The sequence below is a fragment of the Otolemur garnettii genome, unplaced genomic scaffold (genome assembly GCF_000181295.1).
Source record: "Otolemur garnettii isolate 467f Iridium unplaced genomic scaffold, OtoGar3 scaffold00044, whole genome shotgun sequence".
Classification (NCBI taxonomy): Eukaryota; Metazoa; Chordata; class Mammalia; order Primates; family Galagidae; genus Otolemur; species Otolemur garnettii.
In genome coordinates this window covers 3714490-3735061 of record NW_003852439.1, presented here as the reverse complement: position 1 = coordinate 3735061, position 20572 = coordinate 3714490, and the positions used below count along the sequence as shown (strand labels likewise).

Sequence of the window (20572 nt, the reverse complement as noted above, 5' to 3'; positions counted from 1 at the left end):
AAGAAGAGACACAAGGTCAGGGAGTAAATTGGGGCTAGGTCATGGAGAGTCTAGAATTCAGCTGTTACTCCCAGCACGATGGAAGCCACTGGCGTGTTTTGAGCAGAGGAAGGACAAAGTCTGTCTTAAATGTTAAGCTCTAAGGGGGCAGAGTGGGAGAAGGGCGGACGCGTGGCTGACAGTCCAGGCGGGATCCCAAAGAGCATCTCTACTGTGCGTGAGACCTGTGAGTGTTCCTGTCTGGCCTTTTTCAAATTGTAACAAATAAACTGATTGGCCACATTTGAAAACTAGGGGAATTTGTGTGCAACTACAGATTCACGGCTTCTTGGGGAGGCCTGCCCACTGGTCCCACAGCCTGCTCAGTCACCGTTGTCTGGAGCTGGTGGTCCAGCCGGCAGCCCCACAGTGGTAAGAAACACAAGCAGTGGCAACCTTCACATTCCACCAGGAAGGCCTGTCCCTTGCAGGGACACTGACGTTTAGCTCTTTAATACAGACCATAGCAAAGAAAACCCCCCATTGATGGGTAAGACAAAAAGAGAGAAAGAAAACGAAGTCTGTTTCCTACGGAGAGGGCAGCTCTGTCTTCGCCTGTGTCATCGTCCTGATTTGTTCTCAGGGGAGAGAAGCAAAGTGGATCGGAGTGAAGGTGACGGCACAGCAGGGTTGGCGACAGCATTTCTAGGAGAGCTCTGTGATGGTGTCTTAAATAAACCTTCATGAGGGCTGTTTCCAAATGTGCATGGCAATATCAAGAATAGCGTAAGGAGCCTCAGATACGCGTCACCTGGCTCTGCTGACACCCAGTCTTCTTGTCTTTGGGTCTCCATCCTCTTTCAACACCCCTGGTTTATTTTGAAACAAATCTAGGATATACTATAATTATATCTCAAAAAGAAGAAGTCTCTCCCCTGTACCATTATCTGTATAAGGATTGCATTGAAAATATTAACATTAATATTAAAACATGAATGTCATTAAATATCCAGGTCACATATTCCTGAGAGATTGGGTTTTGGGTTAAGATCCAAATTAGGGATGGAAGGAAGGCCTCTCTTTAAAATCAGAAAGGGCTCCATTCTTCTTCCCAGCAGGGTCCTTTGTCCTGTCTGTAGTCCTGGGCTCTGGGGAATCCCATCCTCTTCTTAGAGACCGTGGCCCTTGTTGTGGGGCTGGGGGGTAAAATCTCTGGTCAGTTTGTACAAGATACACCAGACACTCCTGAAGCTGAGAAAGGTGACAGGCACTAAAAGGACGCCTGTTTTCTTTTGTTCATAGGAGAGCAGGAATAAAGAGAGAGAATAAAGAGAGCAGGGGTTGGGATAGATCATTGCGGGCAGATTTTTACTTACCATGATTTATTCGCTCATTCAGCAAACATTTATTGAGCAGCTACTGTGCTGTGTGTACCAAAGAGTGAATTTCATGAACAAAAGCAACATGGCTTCTTCTGTTCCTGCCCTCCTCGGGGAGAGCATGTCTGAGTTGAGCACATGGGATTAGGTAATCGTGCATGAGACGCAGCATGCAAGAAGCGAGGGCTGTAAAGAAAGGAAGGTGAGGGGGAGAAAAACAGCCGGGGCATGGTCAGGAAGGCAAGAAGGCCTCTGTTTAGACTTGAGATAAGAAGGGACCAAGTAGCAGAGAAACCAGAGAGAGACGATCATTCTAGACCAGGATTTCCCACCTCCAGCACTGCTGACACTGGGGATAGTGATTCCTTGCCATGGAGGACTCTCCTGTGGATCGGAGAATGTTGGGCAGCATCTCTGGACTCTTCCCCCTCGATGCCAGGAGCACCCTTCCCCCACTGTGCCAACCACAAATGTCTCCAGATGTTGGCTGGTGTCCCCTGGGGGCCAAAACCGCCTCCACTTAACTGCCATTTCTCATGGAGGGACCAACCTGAGCACATCAGAAATGAAACTGTTGCATTTGTGAGATTTTTAAAAATGGACTGAGTACAGCAACAAAAGACTGAGAAGAGGTGAGTTTAGGCAAGTCCAGGGCAAGAGGTGGGTAAAACATGCTCCCTCCAGCTTCCGTGAAAAGACGGAGTTCAGAAATGTCCCCGCATGCCGAGTGGCAGCTAACGTGGCAGCCACCCCCTTCACCCTCGCAGCAAACCTGTGCACACATGAGGTCTGAGTCGTGTGGTGGGTCCCCGACAGTAGGGTAAGAACCGGTTCTGTTTGGTCCCAAAGGCAGCCTGCTTCCTGCTGCTTTCTCTGGGAAGGTCGTCACACCCAGACCAGTGAAATGGCCCCAAGCTGCCTAGAAACTATGGAAGAAAACAGGTCCACACCTTGAGCTATGGCTGGGAAGGGTAGTGATTAGACTGCCTAGTGGCAGCAATGTCCAAGAAAGGTACTGGGAAGCTACCTGTTATTCTCAAGTCTGAGGAGCCATGCCCACGGTTCCCAAACTCTTCCTTCTCCAGACTCTCAATGAGGAGGTCTCAGACGTCACAGCAGCCCAGGTCAGAGGGCAGCACTGAGCTGGAGACCTCCTGAGGTATGCCTGCTGGCACCCCTCCTGTACTGTTGACTTTCCTTTTTTTTTTTTTTTTTTTTTGAGACAGAGTCTCAAGCTGTCCCCCTGGATAGAGTGCTGTAGTGTCATAGCTCACAGCAACCTCTAACTCTTGGACTCAAGGAATCCTCTTGCTTTAGATTTTCTATTTTTAGTAGACACGGGGTCTCGCTCTTACTCAGGCTAGTTTTGAACTCGTGAGCTCCAGCAATCCACCTGCCTCAGCCTCCCAGAGTGCTAGGATTACAGGCATGAGCCACCGTGCTCAGCCTGTTCTGTTAACTTTCAGTTGAAGCCATACCTGTGTCCACTTCCCCCTCAGAATCCAGCTCTGCTCAGCATCCCAGAGGGTGAGTGCGCAGATTCCATCAGATTGTGTAGGGTTCCAGTCCAAGTTCTACCACGCAGCCAGCCTTGTGGCAGGGGGAATGAATCTACTGTCTATGAAATTGGAATATAATAATAGAATCCAGTAGCCTGTTGGACACTTACAGGGTGCTCAGTAAGTGTCAAGTCTTTGTACCTAAGCTGCACCCAACGTTGCATCTCCTGTCTCAGAGGTCCGGTCTCAGACCATGGGCCCAACCTATTTGGGGGTTCAGAGAAGACAGTCATCTTATTTACAGCTTTTTTGGCTTTAATGTTCCAGATCACCCTGTGTCTCTTTGTCTCTCTACCTCACTGATCTCATTTCCGCAGTCCACCCCCCTTCCCGATTCTCCTGGCCACTCGGCTTTGCCAGGCTTGTGGCCAGAGGCACTTCATGCATCAAGCACGGCTGGTTCCTCTTGCTGTTGTTTTCATGAAGTCGCCCCACACAAAAACATATGAATTTTGCAGATGAATGGTTTTATCCTGGGCAACTCTGATACGTTTTCACATCCCATCTGCCACCCCATCTGTAGCTCCCCAAACCACTACGGCTCCCATCCCAGGAAGGATGAGCAAATTTAGGAGTCTTCTACAAGAGGCAGGAGAGCCTATATCACACACTTCTAAAAGGATCTAAGTTGGGAGACGTTCAAGGGCAGCACCGGCCCGTGGTGGCTGCTCGGAGCTGTTCTGTGACTTGACATCACCCTTCTGTGTCCCCTGGCTGGCCCTACCTGAGGGACCAGGCTCTTCCTCTCTTTATAGTAAAGACTTGCTGGTCCTCACTGGCAGTAACCTTTTTTCGGCCCTGGATGCAAACAGCCTTGTTTTACATTCTGTGCCATCACTGGCTGGCTGTATAAATTGGCACAAGCTGCCTCAAACTTCTGCATCTCAATTTCTCTACCTTAAAACAGGCAGAATATTGGTACCTATTTCAAAGGGCTATTCGGAGGGCTTAATGAAAAATTGCATGTTGAGGGCTTAACACAGTGCCTGATGCATAGAAAGCACTCAATAAATGCAGGCTGTTATTATAGCAGCAAATAGCTTAGCCTGGGCACCATAGGAGGGACTTCCCAACTTGAGTAGTTTGATAGATTAAAAGAATAGTAGGATGTGTCTTGAACTCATGTCTCCATCACAAGTGGGAAAAGCCAAGTTAGGGTTCAAAAGTGAATGTTTTATTTGTAGAAGACTCCCATAGACCCAACTCATTTGTGATTATGAAGAATATTTCTCTATGTGGCCTGTGCAAGCTGAGTGTGTTTTAAAGACCCTGGGCCTTCCTGTTCTACTGCTGACATGAATTCCAGGCCCACATGGGCTCTGGTTGGAGCTGGTTTTGTCCCCAGGACATGGATGAAAATGGATGTTTTTAAACTCTGAGACCCTGATAAGTTCTTGAATCCTCAAAAGCCATGATGGTTTTATTCAATATACAGTAGAGCCTCTGTAAGTTGACCACCCAAGGGGTCACCTTACAGAGGTGGTCAACACGAGGAGCTAGGCCTCCCGTACTAATACGCACGTGTGGTGCATGTCCAGTCTGTGAACATTAGGTCAACTGGAGGTGGTCAGCTATAGCGGTTCTACTGTATTTCATTTAGTAAAGCAGAGAACTATGCCCAGCATATCTTAGATTGGCCCCAGGAAGGGGTGAAAACAAAAGCATTTTGTCTTATCACTTGATTTGGACGAGTGGTAAGAGACCCCGCACCATCTGTCCTTCCTTAGGGCCCACGTCATATGTAAGGAGAGAAGGATTGAGTGGGCCTACCGCCCCTCCCAGAGTTCACGCTCTGTCTGTGGGGTGTACGAACATGCGTGCATGTGTGGACTACTGTGCTACTTGGCAGGGGAAACTGTGTATTTTTCAAGCTAAACCCACGATCAACTACTTCTGCCTGTTACAAATCCACAGCAACGAAGTCTAGCCCAGCAGGACCCACCATGTGGACATTTAAGTTACATTAACCGTAGATTCAAACATCTGCCTCTAGATACTACCAGGGCTGCAGGCTGGGAGCGCCAGGGCTGTTCTGCGGTGCTTCAGCCGGAAACATCAGCTGGTAAAGACAGGAAGCAGATGGCTGGGGCTTCTGTATGGTCTCCCCCAAACCCGTGATTCTGTGGGTCCAATCAAGTGAGACTAACCCCCTGACTAATAGTGCAAATGCTTTCTGTGAACCTACTGTGTGTCAGGCCCTCCATTCGGGCCTTTAATACACATGTTGTCTTCATCCTCATCCCTCAAAGCACAACTTCTACTAGGTAAGTAAGTTTAAAGAAATTAGTATTGAAACAGAGCAGAGATAGCTGTGCAGGGAGGTCAAGCCCTGGATGACATTCAGCACAGCAGCCCTGAGATTTGAAATTAAATTAACTAATACTGCTGCCCAGGCACCTGTGTACAATAGTAGCTCCTGGACTTAGCATTCCTTTAGTCTGCTAGTGGCTCTTGAATGGGTCAAGAAATTCAAACTGTTAATTGCAAACAGCAACCACAGGAAATGCGTGCATATGTGGCATCTGGGAGGCTCATCTGAGGTGGCAGCCTGTGAACTGAGACATGATATGCTGGGCAGGAGTCAACCTTCGTGAGGAAAGCATTGCATGGTGGGGGGTGTGTGGCCAAAGGCCCAGTGTTCTGGTGTCTCTGAGTTGTCCTGGGGTTCTTAAGGGGGAGTTATTATGTTTGGAGATTAAGAGGTTATTTTGGCAGCTATGGAAGAATAGTTGGAATGGGGACCCAAAGACTCCAGGGCAACTCGGTGGGGTGGAGCAGAGAAATGAGAAGCCCAGCAGCGAGAGTTAAGGCTAGGCCGGGCGTATGGCTCCTGCCTCTAATCCTAGCTCTCTGGGAGGCTGAGGCAGGAGGATTGCCTGAGCTTACGGGTTGGAGACCAGTCTGAGCAAGTGCAAGACCCTGTCTTTAAAAACTAGCTGGGCATTGTGGCGGGCACCTGTCATCCTAGCTACTGGGGAGGCTGAGGCAAGGTTATCACTTGAATCCGAGAATTTGAGGTTGCTGTGAGCTATGACACCACGGCACCCTGCTGAGGGTGACAAAGTGAGACTCTGTCTCAAAAAAAAAAATAATAATAATAATAATAAAAACAAATAAGAGTTAAGTTTAGGAGACCAGGTCAGAGGAGAGCCAATTGAAAGCCCAGGACGGCACAGCCTACGCATTAGGGGAAGAAGGAGGGTGGAATGAATGGAAGAAAGAATGTGAGTGGAGACCCCTCTTTGTCTCTTGTTCTTAATTTTTTAAATTGTGGCAGAATGCACACAACATAAAGTTACCATCTTAATAACCATTTTTAAGTGTACAGCTCAGTGGCATTACGCACACTCACATTGTCCTATTGCCATCCCCACTGTCCTCCTCTGGAATTCTTGTCATCTTGTGGAATGGAAGTAGATGCCCAGCAAACCACAATTCCCCTTCCCTCCCAGCCCAGCCCCTGGCCACCACCACTCTACTGTCTCTGAATTCGACAACCCTAGGGGCGCCATATAGAGTCATGCAGTATTTGTGTTTTCGTGATCAGCTTATTCCACTTAGCACCACGTCTTCCAGGTTCATCCACGTTGTAGCGCTTGTCGGGATTTCCTTCCTTGTTAAGCCGACAGATACCACACTGTAGGGATGTCCACATTTTGTTTAGCCATCCGTCCATCAGCGGACACTTGGGTTGCTTCTACCTTTGGGCTATTATGAATAATGCTGTCATGAACACAGGTGTCTGTGTTTCTCTTCAAGACCCTCCTTTGGGTTCTTTGGAAGAAGGGGGATTGCTGGGTCAGATGGTAATTTCTGCTCCAAATTTTGGGGGGAGCCACTGTACAACCTCCCCTAGTGTCTGTGTGATTTTACATTCCTACCTGCAGGGCACAAGGGTTCTGATTTCTCTGCATCTTCGCCAGTACTTGTTTTTCTCTGTTGTTTTATTTTTCTCTTTTAAGTTTGTAGAGATAGCGTCTCATTATGTTGCCCAGGCTGGTCTCAAACACTTGAGCTCAAGCGATCCTCCTGCCTCAGCTTCCCAAAGTGCTGGGATTACAGGAAGGGGATACTGCACCTGGACTTGGTCTCTTTGTTTTTATTTTGTTGTTGTTGTTTTTTAAGAGTAAATACCTCACAGTGAGTGTGAGGTATTTCTTGTTCTTTTAAAAGAGTGTAAGTTATTGAAACCAAGGGCCCTCACACCCTTGTCAGCTTTAGATAACCTAACTCTTGGTAGAACTGTGACGTTAGGTATAGGGAGTTTTGTTCCTACAAACTTAAGGAGCTCTCAAATGATTCTTCTAACTTCTTCCCAACCCACATCAGTCTTTCTTTTCATTCCCCATTTCTCTGCAAAGAACCATCCTCCTGCTCAGGTGAAATGCTGTGTCCCCTCTCCCTCCTTCCCTTCCCTGCCCCGTCCTCCCCCTGCCTGTTGTTTTCATCCTAACCTGGACATTTTTCTCACATGCGTTCCCATCTGTGATCTCCAATATCCTGGCCTGGGTCAAACCCTCATGGCCTCCCACCTGGGCTATCAGAACAGTCCCTGCCTGGGACTACAGAGTTCCCGAAGAGAACATAGGCTGAGCCAGAACCTGCAAACAGGCTAGCGCTTCTCAAAGCCATTTCCTGAGCATCTGTCGGCTGCTGGGCCTTGGGGGTACAGCAGGAACACAGCCCCTGACACAGGGAGTTTGGCTTCTCATGGTGTGCTTCTCAACAAGGTCAAATCAATGTTCTGTGTGATTTGCATAAATTCAGGGACCCACCCCAGATCACCTGAATATAAACTCTTTGTGATGGCAAGAATCCTTATATTTTTTTAAAGCCCCCCCTCCAGGTGATTGTATAAAGTGAGGGTTGACAACGAGCAGTCGAGGGAGAGGGAAACGTTTATCACATAATTACAGAAATAAATTATAAGGTACATGCTACGTCAAAAAATGTTAGCCTCAGTGCAGAACTTTGGGCATGACTCTCCCTGCTACAAGCCACGCTTTCAGTATTCAAACCACTTTTGAACTTGGGATGTTCAAAGACACACACCCTATTTTCTGAGACCCCAGTGTCCCCGGCATGAAACTATCCAACCAGAGCTCCACCTGGATAATTTGTAAGCCCAAAAGGATATATCTCTTCAGGCTGTTCGTGAGACGACTGGAAAAGCATGTCAGTAACTGTGCCGTTCACAGTTGTGTTTGCATCTAGTAACAAAATAAACATATCCTTGGCCCTGTTATTTTTCAGTCTGCTGGAGCACACTCCTGCTTTTGCAGAAGTGCATGTGCTTCCCTCTGGCCAGCTGTTCTGGGTCACCTCTGTCAACAGAGGTTGGACAGCTCTTTAGGATTTCTGGAGACCAGGACTGATAGAACATCTGCAGGATTAACAGAATGAGGCCAGAGTTCTCCAGTGCTCATGAGGCTCAGTTGAGAAGCACCAAGGCCCCTCAGAAGCCAGGAGTGGTCCTGTCAGCTGAGGACACCATCCTGGCTGAGGACATTCCCGGTAGCATGTGCAGGAGTTCACAAAATCCATGTCAAAGGTCACAGAGCAAAAGGCAAGAATTGAGGCAACTGTTAAACCCAAGGGATGCTGCTGTTTGGCTTAAATATATTCCAGCCGTATTGTTTTCTTATTTGCTGCTTTGTTTGTTTGTTTGGCTGCTTTTTCACTACTGGGAAGGAGAATTTGATGGTTCTGTTTAAGTTACGGGTCCAATCATTGGCCATGAGAGAATAGAGCACTTTGGTCATTCATTCATTCATTAAACAAATGCTTATTGAGAGCCTACACTAGATGTGAGGTAATATTCTAGAGCAGCACTGTCCAGTAGAACTTTCTGGAGTGATGGAAATATCCTATTGCTTTGCCGTCCAGCACAGTAGCCACCAGCCACAGGTGGCCATTCAGAGCTTGAAATGTTCCTTGTGGGACTGAGGAACTCAATTTTAAATTGGGTTTGATTTTAATTTTAATTTAAATATACATTTAGCTCTCACAAACCTTAGGTTTGGGACATGGGGTAGAAATACTTCCACTAGAAAGTGTGATGCTGGTCTTAACAAAAGAAGAGAGACTAGATGCTGAATAGTTCAGAAACAAATGTCGTCTCCATCCTCCACCAATGTGATGTGCTCAGCAGGTCCTAGGTTGGCCACGCTTCAAGTCTGCAAAGTGTTTTCTTCTGAATTCCTCCTTCCCCTGATCTCTAAGTTCTCCCTTCTTTTGGCAGTGGCTTTCTATGTCTCTGTGGATGGGACATTCCAACCCTGGTATCTCCCTACCCAATGCAATAAGTGTTTTTGCTTCTTGGCAAAACAAAGTTTTCTTTTTTGTGGCTTTTCCACCAGTGGCCAAGAGTAGGAGTGGTGTGTACGTGGGGTCACTTCAAGTGCATCCAAGTACACCCTTGGGAACTTGGATGAGAACCTGAGGTCATGCACAATGTGGATTATCTGCATTATAGAGTCTGTTCTTCCCTGCCTGTCCCACACAACTAACTACAGGTGAAGATATTTCAAGAGCAATCAGGAGGAACTTGTCTTATGAACAGGTGAAATGGGATAAGCAAGGGGTGTTCCTACCCCTTTTTATTGATGATGGCAAAGATATGGATGAGTACAGGGCCCAGGGGACAGGGTTAAGGTCCACTCTGTACTGGTGGAGACTTAGTGGATCACTGTACTCCAAACTCCATGCTCTAGGAGTCATCACACCAGCCAGTATTTCTTGAGGACTTACTGTACGTGGGATCCTGGGCCAAGTGATTTCCATGCATTAGCTAATGTCACCTTCCCAACAACCCCAGAAGGTAGAGACTATCACTGCATCCCATTTTACAGATGAAATAACTGAGACTGAGAGAAACTATGGAATTTGCCCAGTGTCTCACCACTGGTACAAAATAGAGCTGGAATACAAACATATGCTTCTTTCATCATTAGGAGGGAAGAAACAACCTGAGTTTTCACCAGCAGGTTATATGGCACCCACTGGATAGTTCTGGACTGAAGCTCTATCACTCATTTTTCTGCCCATCTAAATCCTTATCTTACATGGATGAAAATCCAGGAGGCAGGAGTTGTCCAGTAAGCATGAGGCAAACAAGGTTGTGTCAGAACCTGAAATCCAGAGTCGCCTGATGTTTAGTTGGCTGTTAAACCACCACCATGTTCTGCTATAGTCCCCATAGTATCCCCATGAGGTGACCATGAGCAGGGCTCTGAGACTTAGTGGATGCAGGCGACTTGCCTATGGTCACACAGCTTGGCGATGGCCACCCAGGGATTTAAAGGCAGGCTCCCCTGACTCCCAAGATCAGCCTATTTTGTGCAGCGCACTTTGTAAGCAGTTGACCCAGGAAGAAAAAGCCAATCACCCAAGACAGCAAACCCCACCCTGTGATCAGCACAGCCAGAGTGGCCCCATCTCCAGAAGGGCTCGTTCCCTGTCTGTCTGATGGAAGATCAGGACTTTGCTGCCTGAGCGCTCTCAGCCTAGACTTAGGAAACAACTGTCCTACATTGAGTAGGACAGACCCAGCCTTCAATGTTTTTGTTATCCTGTTCTTCCTTCTGGATCTCAGATTTTCCAGATCTCTCCTCTGACTGCCTAACCGGTGCTGCCTGATGGGATTCTCATTCATTTAGATATTAGCCTAATGCAAACATAATTAGAAAGGAATGGCTGCCATCCCCCTAAATTGCCTAATTGTTCTAAAGCAAAACCAAAACAATGCTGGCACTTTATGCATCATTAATTCATTCTGTGAGAAAAAAACCATGTGGTGTCATCCTGACCTGGATTTGAATCCTATTGCTATAGATTGAATTGGGTATCCCCAGAATTAGCATATTGAAGCCCTAACCCTTATATTTGGAGATAGGGCCTAAGAGGAGGTAATTAAGGTTGAATGAGGTCATAAAAATGAGCTCTGATCCTGCAGATGTAATGTCCTTAAGAGTAAAGACACCAGAAAACCCACTTGTTCTCTCTGCCATGTGAGGACAGAGTGAGAAGGTGGCCGCCTGTAAGCCAGGATGGGAGCCCTCACTGAGAATCAAAACAGTAGGTTCTTTAGACTTCCTAGCCTTTAGAACTGTCACAAAATAAATTTATATTGTTTAAGACACCCTGTATCTTGCTAAAGCAGCCGGAACTGAGCAAGGTACCTGTCATCATCTCCTACCAGCTGTATGTCCTCAAGACAAGTAAACGGAACACTCTTATTCTGTGTGTGTGTGTTTTACCTTTGGGAGGTGATGATACTGTTACCCTTTAGGAACAATAGCCAGGGGGACTCCAGACAATGCTTTATTTCGAGCTCTCTGATGACAGCTGGGTCAGGGCATGGTGGCCTCAGGCTCGGTACCTCATGTCCATCTAAACATGCAGACAAGGATGCTTCGCCATGCCAGTGGTTACAGAGAGGAGAGAGGGCTGAGTTCACGTGGGAGAACTTGACTTGTACCCACCCAGTCCCATGAACTGATGAGTGTGGCTGGTCTTGGCACAACCTAGGCCTGAGGCAAGAAGCACAAGAAGTTGTAGTGGAATTTAGATGGAGCTTTCACAGTACAGCTGCTCAGCCCACTAATAGCCACGACTCAGGCCAGCCCTCCTCCGGCACTAAGGAATCCTCCCCTCAGTTCCTCCTCCCTCGGAGGGCAGAGGAGCTGGGCTGTGGGCAACAGGCAGGAGTGTCCTCCCCAGCACCTTCCTCCTGGGTTTGTTAGGAGCGTGAGAGATGCAGGGACAGAGGGCTTCACCCAGAGCTGGGCACTTTTTTTTTTAACAAGGAAATGATTCTTTTATGATGGTGATGATGATACTAAAAATCCTGTAAAGTTATTAATCCTGTACAATTTTTAATCCTAGACAAACGTGATCTTTTCCTTTTCCTCTTCTTCCTTCCCTCTTGTATTTTATATCTTGGTAAAATACGTACTAATACAGAAATACAGATGGGGTACAGGGCACACGCCCTTGAGGAAACTGATCGTGATAAAGAGTCCAGAGGGTGGTTGCCCTGAACTGAGCCCTCTTCATCTGTATCTAAGCCCCACCCCACCCCCTAACCCCCGTGGCCTTTGCCTCTTCTCTAAGCTGCAAGGCTGTGTGAAGAGAGCCCTGGTGTTTACCAGCCTTCCCTCCCACAATGAAGTGAACCAAAGCTGTCCTCCTCAAGTTCATTTGTCCGCTTATTCCTGAACCAGCACAGCTGCCACCTTCCTGGAGTTCAAATGGGAAACTTCCTTCACATTCCCAAACTCACCAGTCTTAGCCCATCCCCAGGTTCAAGCAGTCTGTCTCTGACAACCCTGGTGGCCCCAGGCAGCGTTAGACAGGGGCTTAGACATCTGGACAGGTCAACAGTCTGGGGAATAATCATGAAACATAAGCTGGGAAGAAAGCAAAGACCCTGCCACCCATCAGACTTACCCCAGCTTCCTCCCACCCCTACCCAGCTTGAGTGAAATAAATTCACTCAGACCAGATGGAGCATCTGGAGCCGTGACTCTGGCCTTGGCCTATTGGAGTGTTTAATCCAAAAGTAGAGAGTGGGAAGGAGGAGGCCTTTGGGCAGCGCAGGTCAGGTCTCCCATGGTGAGAAAGTGGAATCCCACACCAATGGCGTGTTCCCTTGGAGAGGAGGGGTGGAAATTGTCCCCCTGTCACCACAGCTGTCTCCTGTGTCCTTTCTCCTGCAGGGACTGATTCTTCTCCCTGCAGTTTAATTGTATTTATCTGTCAACATTACTTGGCAAACCAAGCCAGGGGCACAAACATTGCCACCTTTTTCTCAATGTAATCGTGCTCTTTGGGATGCTGGAATCTGGTTTAAGGCCAAGCAGTTTTTGATTACAGAGTCAATCTTTGTTTAAAAGTTTGCCACCCTGGGGAAGTTTCTAACAAGTTACTTTAAACAATGCATTCTCTGGACACCTACAGCTAAATAGTCCCATTAATCCAAATTGCTTTGCCGGGGTGCGGTAAAACCGTTCAGCAGCCAGGGCAATGTCCCGGACAGGCTTCGGTGGCAGAAGTGGCAGCAGTGGCTGCCGTGCTGAGGGCGCTGCTTTGTCATGAAGTGAGTACCAGGAGACGGCCCCTCCCGCTCTGGGCCATCTGTGTGCAGGGTGCTAAGTGCTTCTCTCATGGTCTCATTTAATCTCTTAGCCATCTGGTGAAATGGGACCTTCATTGTCCCTGTTTGCAAGAGAAGAGGCGTAAGGAAATGCTCTGCCACTGAGAGGTGGAAGCTGGATTAAACACACCCGTCTTTAACAGCCAGCCAGGGCTTCCCAGGCATGGCCCGTGGACCACTTGCTGTGTGCAGCTTGATTTAAAGTGCTACACAGGCGAGTTTTTGAAAATGTCTCTACTTGTCTATATTAATACATATAAGAGAAAAAAATAACATGTCCAATCCCAGGTTTCTAAAGATGAAAAACAAAAAATAAATAAATACTTGATTTAAATAAGAAAATATTAACAATGAATGACCCTGTGATCATTCAACAAATTTAGAGTGAACAAGTTCCTATGTAATTTACTATGTTAAACTATTTTAAATTGCACACTAACTGTATGTCCACCCTGTATTTATTGAGTGCCTGTTCTATGCCGGCCACATTGTTGCGTCCTGAGAACACAGCAGCAATGAAGGTATAGTACTATCATGCTCCCCTGCCCCAGGACCCCTGAGAGAAAGAGACAGAAGGTAAGCGGATGGGTAATTCACCAGGTAGAGATGTGCACAAAAGAACTTGGAGGCAGGGTCGGGGTGGGTCAAGAAGATACTTTGATAAGGAAGCTAGGCCAGAAAGTTGTGAAGAAGGTATTCACCCACATGACCCCAAAAAGAGAAACATTGTATTGGACGAGGGGCCGGCAGACTTCTTTATAAAGGGCTGGAGTGTAGATATTTTAGGACATATGGTCTCCATCTGCCATTGTAGCACTAAGGCAGCCATAGACAGCATGTAAAAGAATGTGCATGACTGTGTTCCAATACAATTTTACATATTCAAATGGCTGGTAGGCCATAGTTTGCACTGAACCCTGCTGCCAGATCTCTCATGTTTCCGATAACAGCCTTGCCTGGAATGCGTATGTCTCTGCTTTTATGAATTTAGTTGCCAACCCACTGTTCCGGGCTAGCCTTTATTTAGATGATTCCATTAAGCCAAGTGCTTCAGATTTCAGGACCCTGGACAGAGAATATGTGGGACCAATTCCCAGGGCTTTCTGGTCTGCCCCCCCCCCCGCCGGGACCTTGAACTGATCTCCCACCTAACCCCAGGGAGCTGAACCTGACACAGAATGACAGGCTCCTTTTACTTTATTTTTCCCCGCCCTGCATGGCATGCCAGTCCTGATGTTGGACTGGGAAGCAGCACACAGAATATAACCCTCCTGTCAGTGTTGTCTGACTAAGAAAAGATGAGCAGTTTGCCCACAATTGGTAGCCCCGTCCAGGCCCCAGGAGTGCTTGTCAGCCAGAGCATACTGTGTTTTCTTTCCACCCAGCCTTCCCTGCATAATCCCAGCAGAAATACCTGGTCTTTATTAGCACTGCTATTCACCCTGCACCACCTTCCTCCATCTGAATCAAAAAGGTTAATGATGTTGAATCCTGAGACTCATTGATTTCAGCACTTACCCCAGTTTTCTGCTCCCCTCAAAAGCACAGGACTCATTTATCTTTCCTTGGTTGACCAGGCAAGTTGTTGGCTAATGCCTTAATGCCAGATAATTCTCAGATTTCCCAGAGTGACCAGACATGTGTTTCTGTTGTACTTTCCATAAATCCAGTTGATCCTGTATGTCTGGTTCCCTGCTATCTTTCTGCCTAGACGTGTCTGGACTCCCCTCCCCTCCACTCTCCTGAGTAATTTGTCTCAGGAGAGTCTGCCACAGTTTAAATGTTTATTTGGGAAGTGAGAAAACATTCCTTTTTTTTTTTTTTTTTGAGTCATAGTGTCACTCTGTCATCCTGGGTAGAGTGTTCCCTAAAGAAGGTGGTTCAGGGTGAATTGCAATGCGTAGAGTGTCATGGCATCATCATAGTTTACAGCAACCTCATACTGCAATTCTCTTGCCTCAGCCTCCCAAGTAGCTGGGACTACAGGCACTGCCATACACCAGGCTAATTTTTCTATTTTATTTTTTAGCAGAAATAGGGCCTCACTGTTGCTTAGGCTGGTCTCAAATTCCTGAACTCAGGCAGTCTACCTATATAATTCCTACCTCAGCCTCCCAGGGTGCTGGGATTATAGCTGTGAGCCACCATGCCCAGCCAAGAGAGAACTTTCTAACCGAGGTAGTGACCATGAGCTTTATTTTAATGAAATATTAGCTTTGGGCCTCATTAGTCATTTATTTATACAGTCAGGTCAGCCAACACAAGCATATTGGAAACCTATCATGTGCCAGACATTTCCTAGGCACTGGGGTTACAGCCACCATTAGGCTCCTTAACCTCTCCATCCTTGAGGAATATACAGGTTAGGCCACTAAATAATTCTGTTTTCATGACAATGTTAAGAAGTGAATTTGCATGCATGTAAAGTAGGAAACGGACATGCATACGAGTGTGACCCCTTCCCTTCTAGGAGTTCAGGGAAAGCTTCCCAGGAGAAGTACTTTGAAGCTGAGAGTTGAAAGAAGAGGTGGAATTAACTGGCTGAAAAAAATGGGTGAGACGCGGCAAGTGTTCCAGGCGAGGGGGCACTACGTACAATGGCCCCAAGGCCGGTGACAGGGAATGTGACTCAGGCAGCAAAGGAAGAGAGGCTTACACAGACAGGCCGTAAGGGCCCAGAGAGCCATGTGAAGGAGCCTGAGTTTATCCTAAAAGCAATGGGCAGCCTTTGAACAGTTTTCTATTGGAAATTTCTATGATGAGAAGATCACTTTAGTTCCTAATGAATTGCTTGACAGTGGGAAAAAGAAGGAAAGAAAATTTTTATAAAGTAGAGAACTGTTCCAGGCTGCTAGGGCAGGGGAAGCACGATCGCTAATATTCCTGCTAGTGGAGATGTGCGTTATGGCTCAGGTACTCACTGTCTAGCAGGCTAAATGCCCCCTGTTGTTTCCCTGCTTCATTTTCTCTTGGTGTTAGGCCTTTCTGCAGCAGGCAGTATTCTTAGACTCTGTGCCTCTGTTTCCAGGAGAGACACTGGGAGCTGAGGATAGAACTGGACACACAAACCTCTTTCCTCAGTGTATTTGGCACAAATTGTCCAGGGCTCAGGCCAGTAGATAGTGCAGCAAGAGAGCTAGAAGTGTATGTGTGGGAAGTCAGAGGAGTCTAGTTCAAGTTCCAGCTGTCCACTTGACGAACCACGTGACCTTTGGAAAGTTGCCCAATCTCCTTCTGTGCCGTAGCATTCTCATCTGTAAAACCAGTACAGTTACCTGCCTCAGGCTTTGCAGTTGGGATTAACCTGTGAAATGGGAGGCACCTTGCCTGGCACAGAGAAAGTGCTTAATAAATGATGACAGTGATGGTGAGCCAAAGTGACCAAACCCAATAGGTTTACAGGTGTGAGGGTGCAGAGACGCCATCTGTTTTGCTTAGTTGCCATTGGCTCTTTAGTGCCTGGCGTGTGGTAAGTGCCAAGTAGATCCTTACTGAAGTAAGGAATGAAGTGCCTTTCCCATATAATTGACATCACTAGGGTGCGGTGACTATTGTCTTTTGTTCCTAAGTGGCAGAACAGTCACTGACACTTGATTGCATTTGTTGAGTTCCACAATTACCATGTTTCCCAGAAAATAAGACACTGTCTTATAGTTATTTTTTCTCAAGAAGACATACTAGGGCTTATTTTCAGGGGATGTCTTATTTTCATTAAGTATAATACAACAATCTACATTTATTCAAATACAGTTAAGTCATCTTCTTCTGGAACCTGACAGGGGGATCCGACCTTGTTGGTGGGGCTGGCGCTAGTGATGCGTGAACTCCTTTCCCCTAGCCGTTCACACGTGCGCAATAGGATGCCTGTGACCTCAGTTACCACAAGTGCAAATGGCTCAGAGAAAGGAGCTGTGGCAGATAAATGGTATTCCAGTCTTCCTTACTGCTCAGGGCTGAAGTGCATGGTGTGGCTATGCAGGTGGCTAGCATCTAGATCTAGGACCTAAGACCCATCACTAGGTCTTATTATCGGGGTAAGACTTTAACAAATGCATAGAAATCCTGCTAGGGCTTATTTTTGGGGTAGGTCTTATTTTCCGGGAAACACAGTATTAGAACCATCTCAGAGCTCATTCTTGGAATGAGGACCAATGGAGGGGGTTTATCTTTACGTATTTCTTTCAGCTAATGGCATTTTTAGATTTTACCACTGTGAACATGGATAACATTCCAAAGAACTGGAGAGTCTACTTCAAAAAGATAGTGAGCCATGGTGGGTGCTTATAAATCCTGAAATTGGCTCGGCTACTTTTCCACTTAACTGGGGGTGCCTGCCCAAACCTCAGGGAGCTGCATCTGGGAGCTTAGCAGGCCAGAGGGATGTTCATATGTCACACCTGTCTGGCTACATCCTGGATTCCACACAGCCTGGGAGAGGGTGAAAATCCTGTGCAATCTCTTGGTGTCACGTGGCAGAGGTTAGCCTGTTCCCATCTCCATGAGGACCAGGCTCCCTGACCAAGTCTGCTATTCTTTGGACCCTAGTGGCGACATACCTGGACTCTGAGGTCAGATGGCCTGGGTGCATCCCTGCTTCTCTTACATGTAAACGGTCTAACCTGGTTATTGAATCTCTCTATTCTTCCTCTGTAAGATGGGTGATAATAATAACACCCACCTCATGAGATTGGGAAGGCAAAATGAGTCAATGTACGTCAAGTGCCTGGAACAAATAACTTGATAGTTATTATCACCATCATGATCATCATTAGACAACTTGCCCAAGCTTTGAGAAGTTCAGTTTGCTCCAATGTAAGGTGGTTGTGAGAATTAAATGGATAGTGTCTCTAAAATATACTACATACCAACCACGGTTAAATCATACACAGTTATATAATTCATCCATGTTACATGTGTTTGTATTTCATGCCGTTTTATGGCGAAGTATAATAATTTCATTGTATGGCTTGGCACCCGTAGCACAGTGGTTACGGCACCAGCCATATAGACCAAGGCTGGCGGGTTCAAACCTGGCCTGGGCCAGCTAAAAACAATGACAACTGCAACAACAATAAAAAATAATAATAATTTCATTGTATGGGTAAACCACATGCACTGATGGCCAATTGGATAGTTTCTACCTTTGGGGCTATTGCGAATACTGTTGCTGTGAATATTACAAGTTTTGTTTAAACACCTGTTTGATTCTTTTGGGTATTGTGATGACATTTTAATATGTGTGTTTCACCTATGTAAGAGAAAAAGAGAGTAATAAGATAAAGTTGGAAAACAGAGGGATTCCATCTTCTGTAGATGAAATTCTATTGCTGCCCAACTTCTGTAGTACCAACAAGGGAACCACCCATAGCGAGGTTGGTCTCACATTAGGTCTTGCTCTCCTGGGCTCATCAATATCCCAGGGACCACAGCTACCCTGGGAAACCCCCAATGACTGTGCCTTGCAGTGAGGTGTGCCTGGCATCCTTTCCCCTCCTTCATAGATGAGGATATAACAAGAGCTATCAAATAATCAAGCAATTGCTGCATGCCGGACACTAGATTAATCCTTTCATGCATGTGATCTCATCAAATCTTTGCCCAATTCAGACAGAGAAACTCAGGTTTGGGGGGATAAACTAATCTACAAGGTGGCACAGTAGAGGAAGCAGCAGAGACAGGCTGTGAGTGCAGGTCATCCGAGGCAGAGCAGGGGCACATCAGGCTGGTACTCACTTGGACTCATCTCAGCCACGTATCTGCCTTAGCACCGAGGGGATTCTACATAAGTTTGGAAATCCCATTTCAGGAACCTGTGACAGCTTCAGGGATTTCATTTGACATTAGTCCCTGTGTGCATTGAGCAACTGTTATGTGCCAGACAGTGCCAGACCTGCTCCATGGGGGTTCCTCATCTGAACCACAGGACACAAAGAATTTGTGGCAGGTGACTAGTACTATTCTTGGTGCACAGGCAGTAAACTAATTCAGGGAGTACAGGGCATGGCTGGGAACACAGTCCTTACAGGGACTTCATCTCAGTCACTGCTTCTTCAGCACTTCAAATAGTACCTGACTCACAACATAAATACTTGCTGAATTAATGAATGGGGGTAGAGTGGTATGAACATAGGCATGAGCCTTGCCTTCATCAGCTGTGTGTCCTGTTTTATAATTTACGGTACGATCCTGTTTTACAATATAGCCATTTAAATACTCAGAGAGCTGGCACTGAAAATAATTCATCAATGATCAATGAACTTGTATCAGCATCTTCCTGGCATAGTTTATGTGAACAGGTCTTTGGCATGGTCCCAGGTGACGTTTGTTAATAATTCCTTTTTCAGTGAGTAAAACACTGTATCAGTAACCGTAAGAACACAAGAGGTATTACGAGGGCTAACGTATTACCTGTGAGTAAACACCTTCCGGGAAGGGACAGAAATACCTGGAGATGAATAACTCTTATCTAGGGAACAGGCTGTGTGAGCTTATGTATAGTCAAATGAAACCAGGGCTTAAATTTCCCCATGAAATGGTTCCATGCAACTCAAAGATATAACCAGGGATTGATAAAGCAGAGTTTATGTCTCAAGTTCAAAATCAGCATAGTCTTTGTGGCATAGGCAATGCACGGGGCAGGACCTGACTTGTCAAAGAAGTGGGAAATCCTATTTTCCGGCAGAGCAAAGAGAGCTTGCAAAGTCTTAGATTCTAAGACATAAACCCTAAGATTTAGAGTTATGAAAGAGCACAGAACATTTAGAAGAACTTTGAGTAATTCCAAAGATTGAGTAGGGAAGCGGCGGGCGGGGGCGGGGAGGGGAGGGAAGGAGGAGGTACAGGGGAGAGAAAGAGAAAGGGAAGAGGAAAGGAATTTTAATTTATAGACCCCATAGGAACACAGCTAATACTTATCAAGTGTTTATTGTATTCCAAGCACCTATGCTAACAGCTTAACCTAAAATCTCTCCTTTTGTCCTCAAAACAACTCTATGAGGTCATACTATGATTTCCTTCATCCAGAAGGTAACAGGGCTGCTCAGAAAAATCGTCATCTGCCCCAGATCAGAAAGTTAGGGAGGGCAGAGCTCAGTCAATCCTGCTGTATGGTCACAGCCTTACTCTTCCCTGCCTGAGGAATTGGGATCTAAATTGGCTATTTGCTTTAATGATTTTTGAACTTTTATTTTTTAGGCTGTCAAGTCGCTTTTACTCAACTGAAATTTCACCCAAGACCCCAATGTAGGAAGTAAGTGGAATGTCCTTTGTGAAGGCGGCTCAGTGGAGCTGTCCTGAGACCCAGGACACATTTGATAACTGCTGATCTAGATGATAACATCTCTTACAAAACATATCCGAAGTTGTCTGTCCTTAGAAAGTCAGACACCACCTTGAGGCCTGTGTCCTCTGTTTAAATAATCTTTTTAAAAAGTCTTTTCAAATTTCTCATCAACCCTCAATGGTAAGCAAACAACCTTGGGAAAAGAATTTACTGGACA

At 46.4% G+C, this 20572-nt stretch overlaps 1 protein-coding gene across 1 annotated transcript in view; it reads left to right on the top strand.

Annotated features, from left to right (window-relative positions):
- The window catches only part of XYLT1 (xylosyltransferase 1), a gene marked incomplete at its 5' end in the record, with an annotated part of 316786 nt that overhangs the window by 239962 nt on the left and 56252 nt on the right, over positions 1–20572 (top strand). The window lies entirely within an intron of this gene.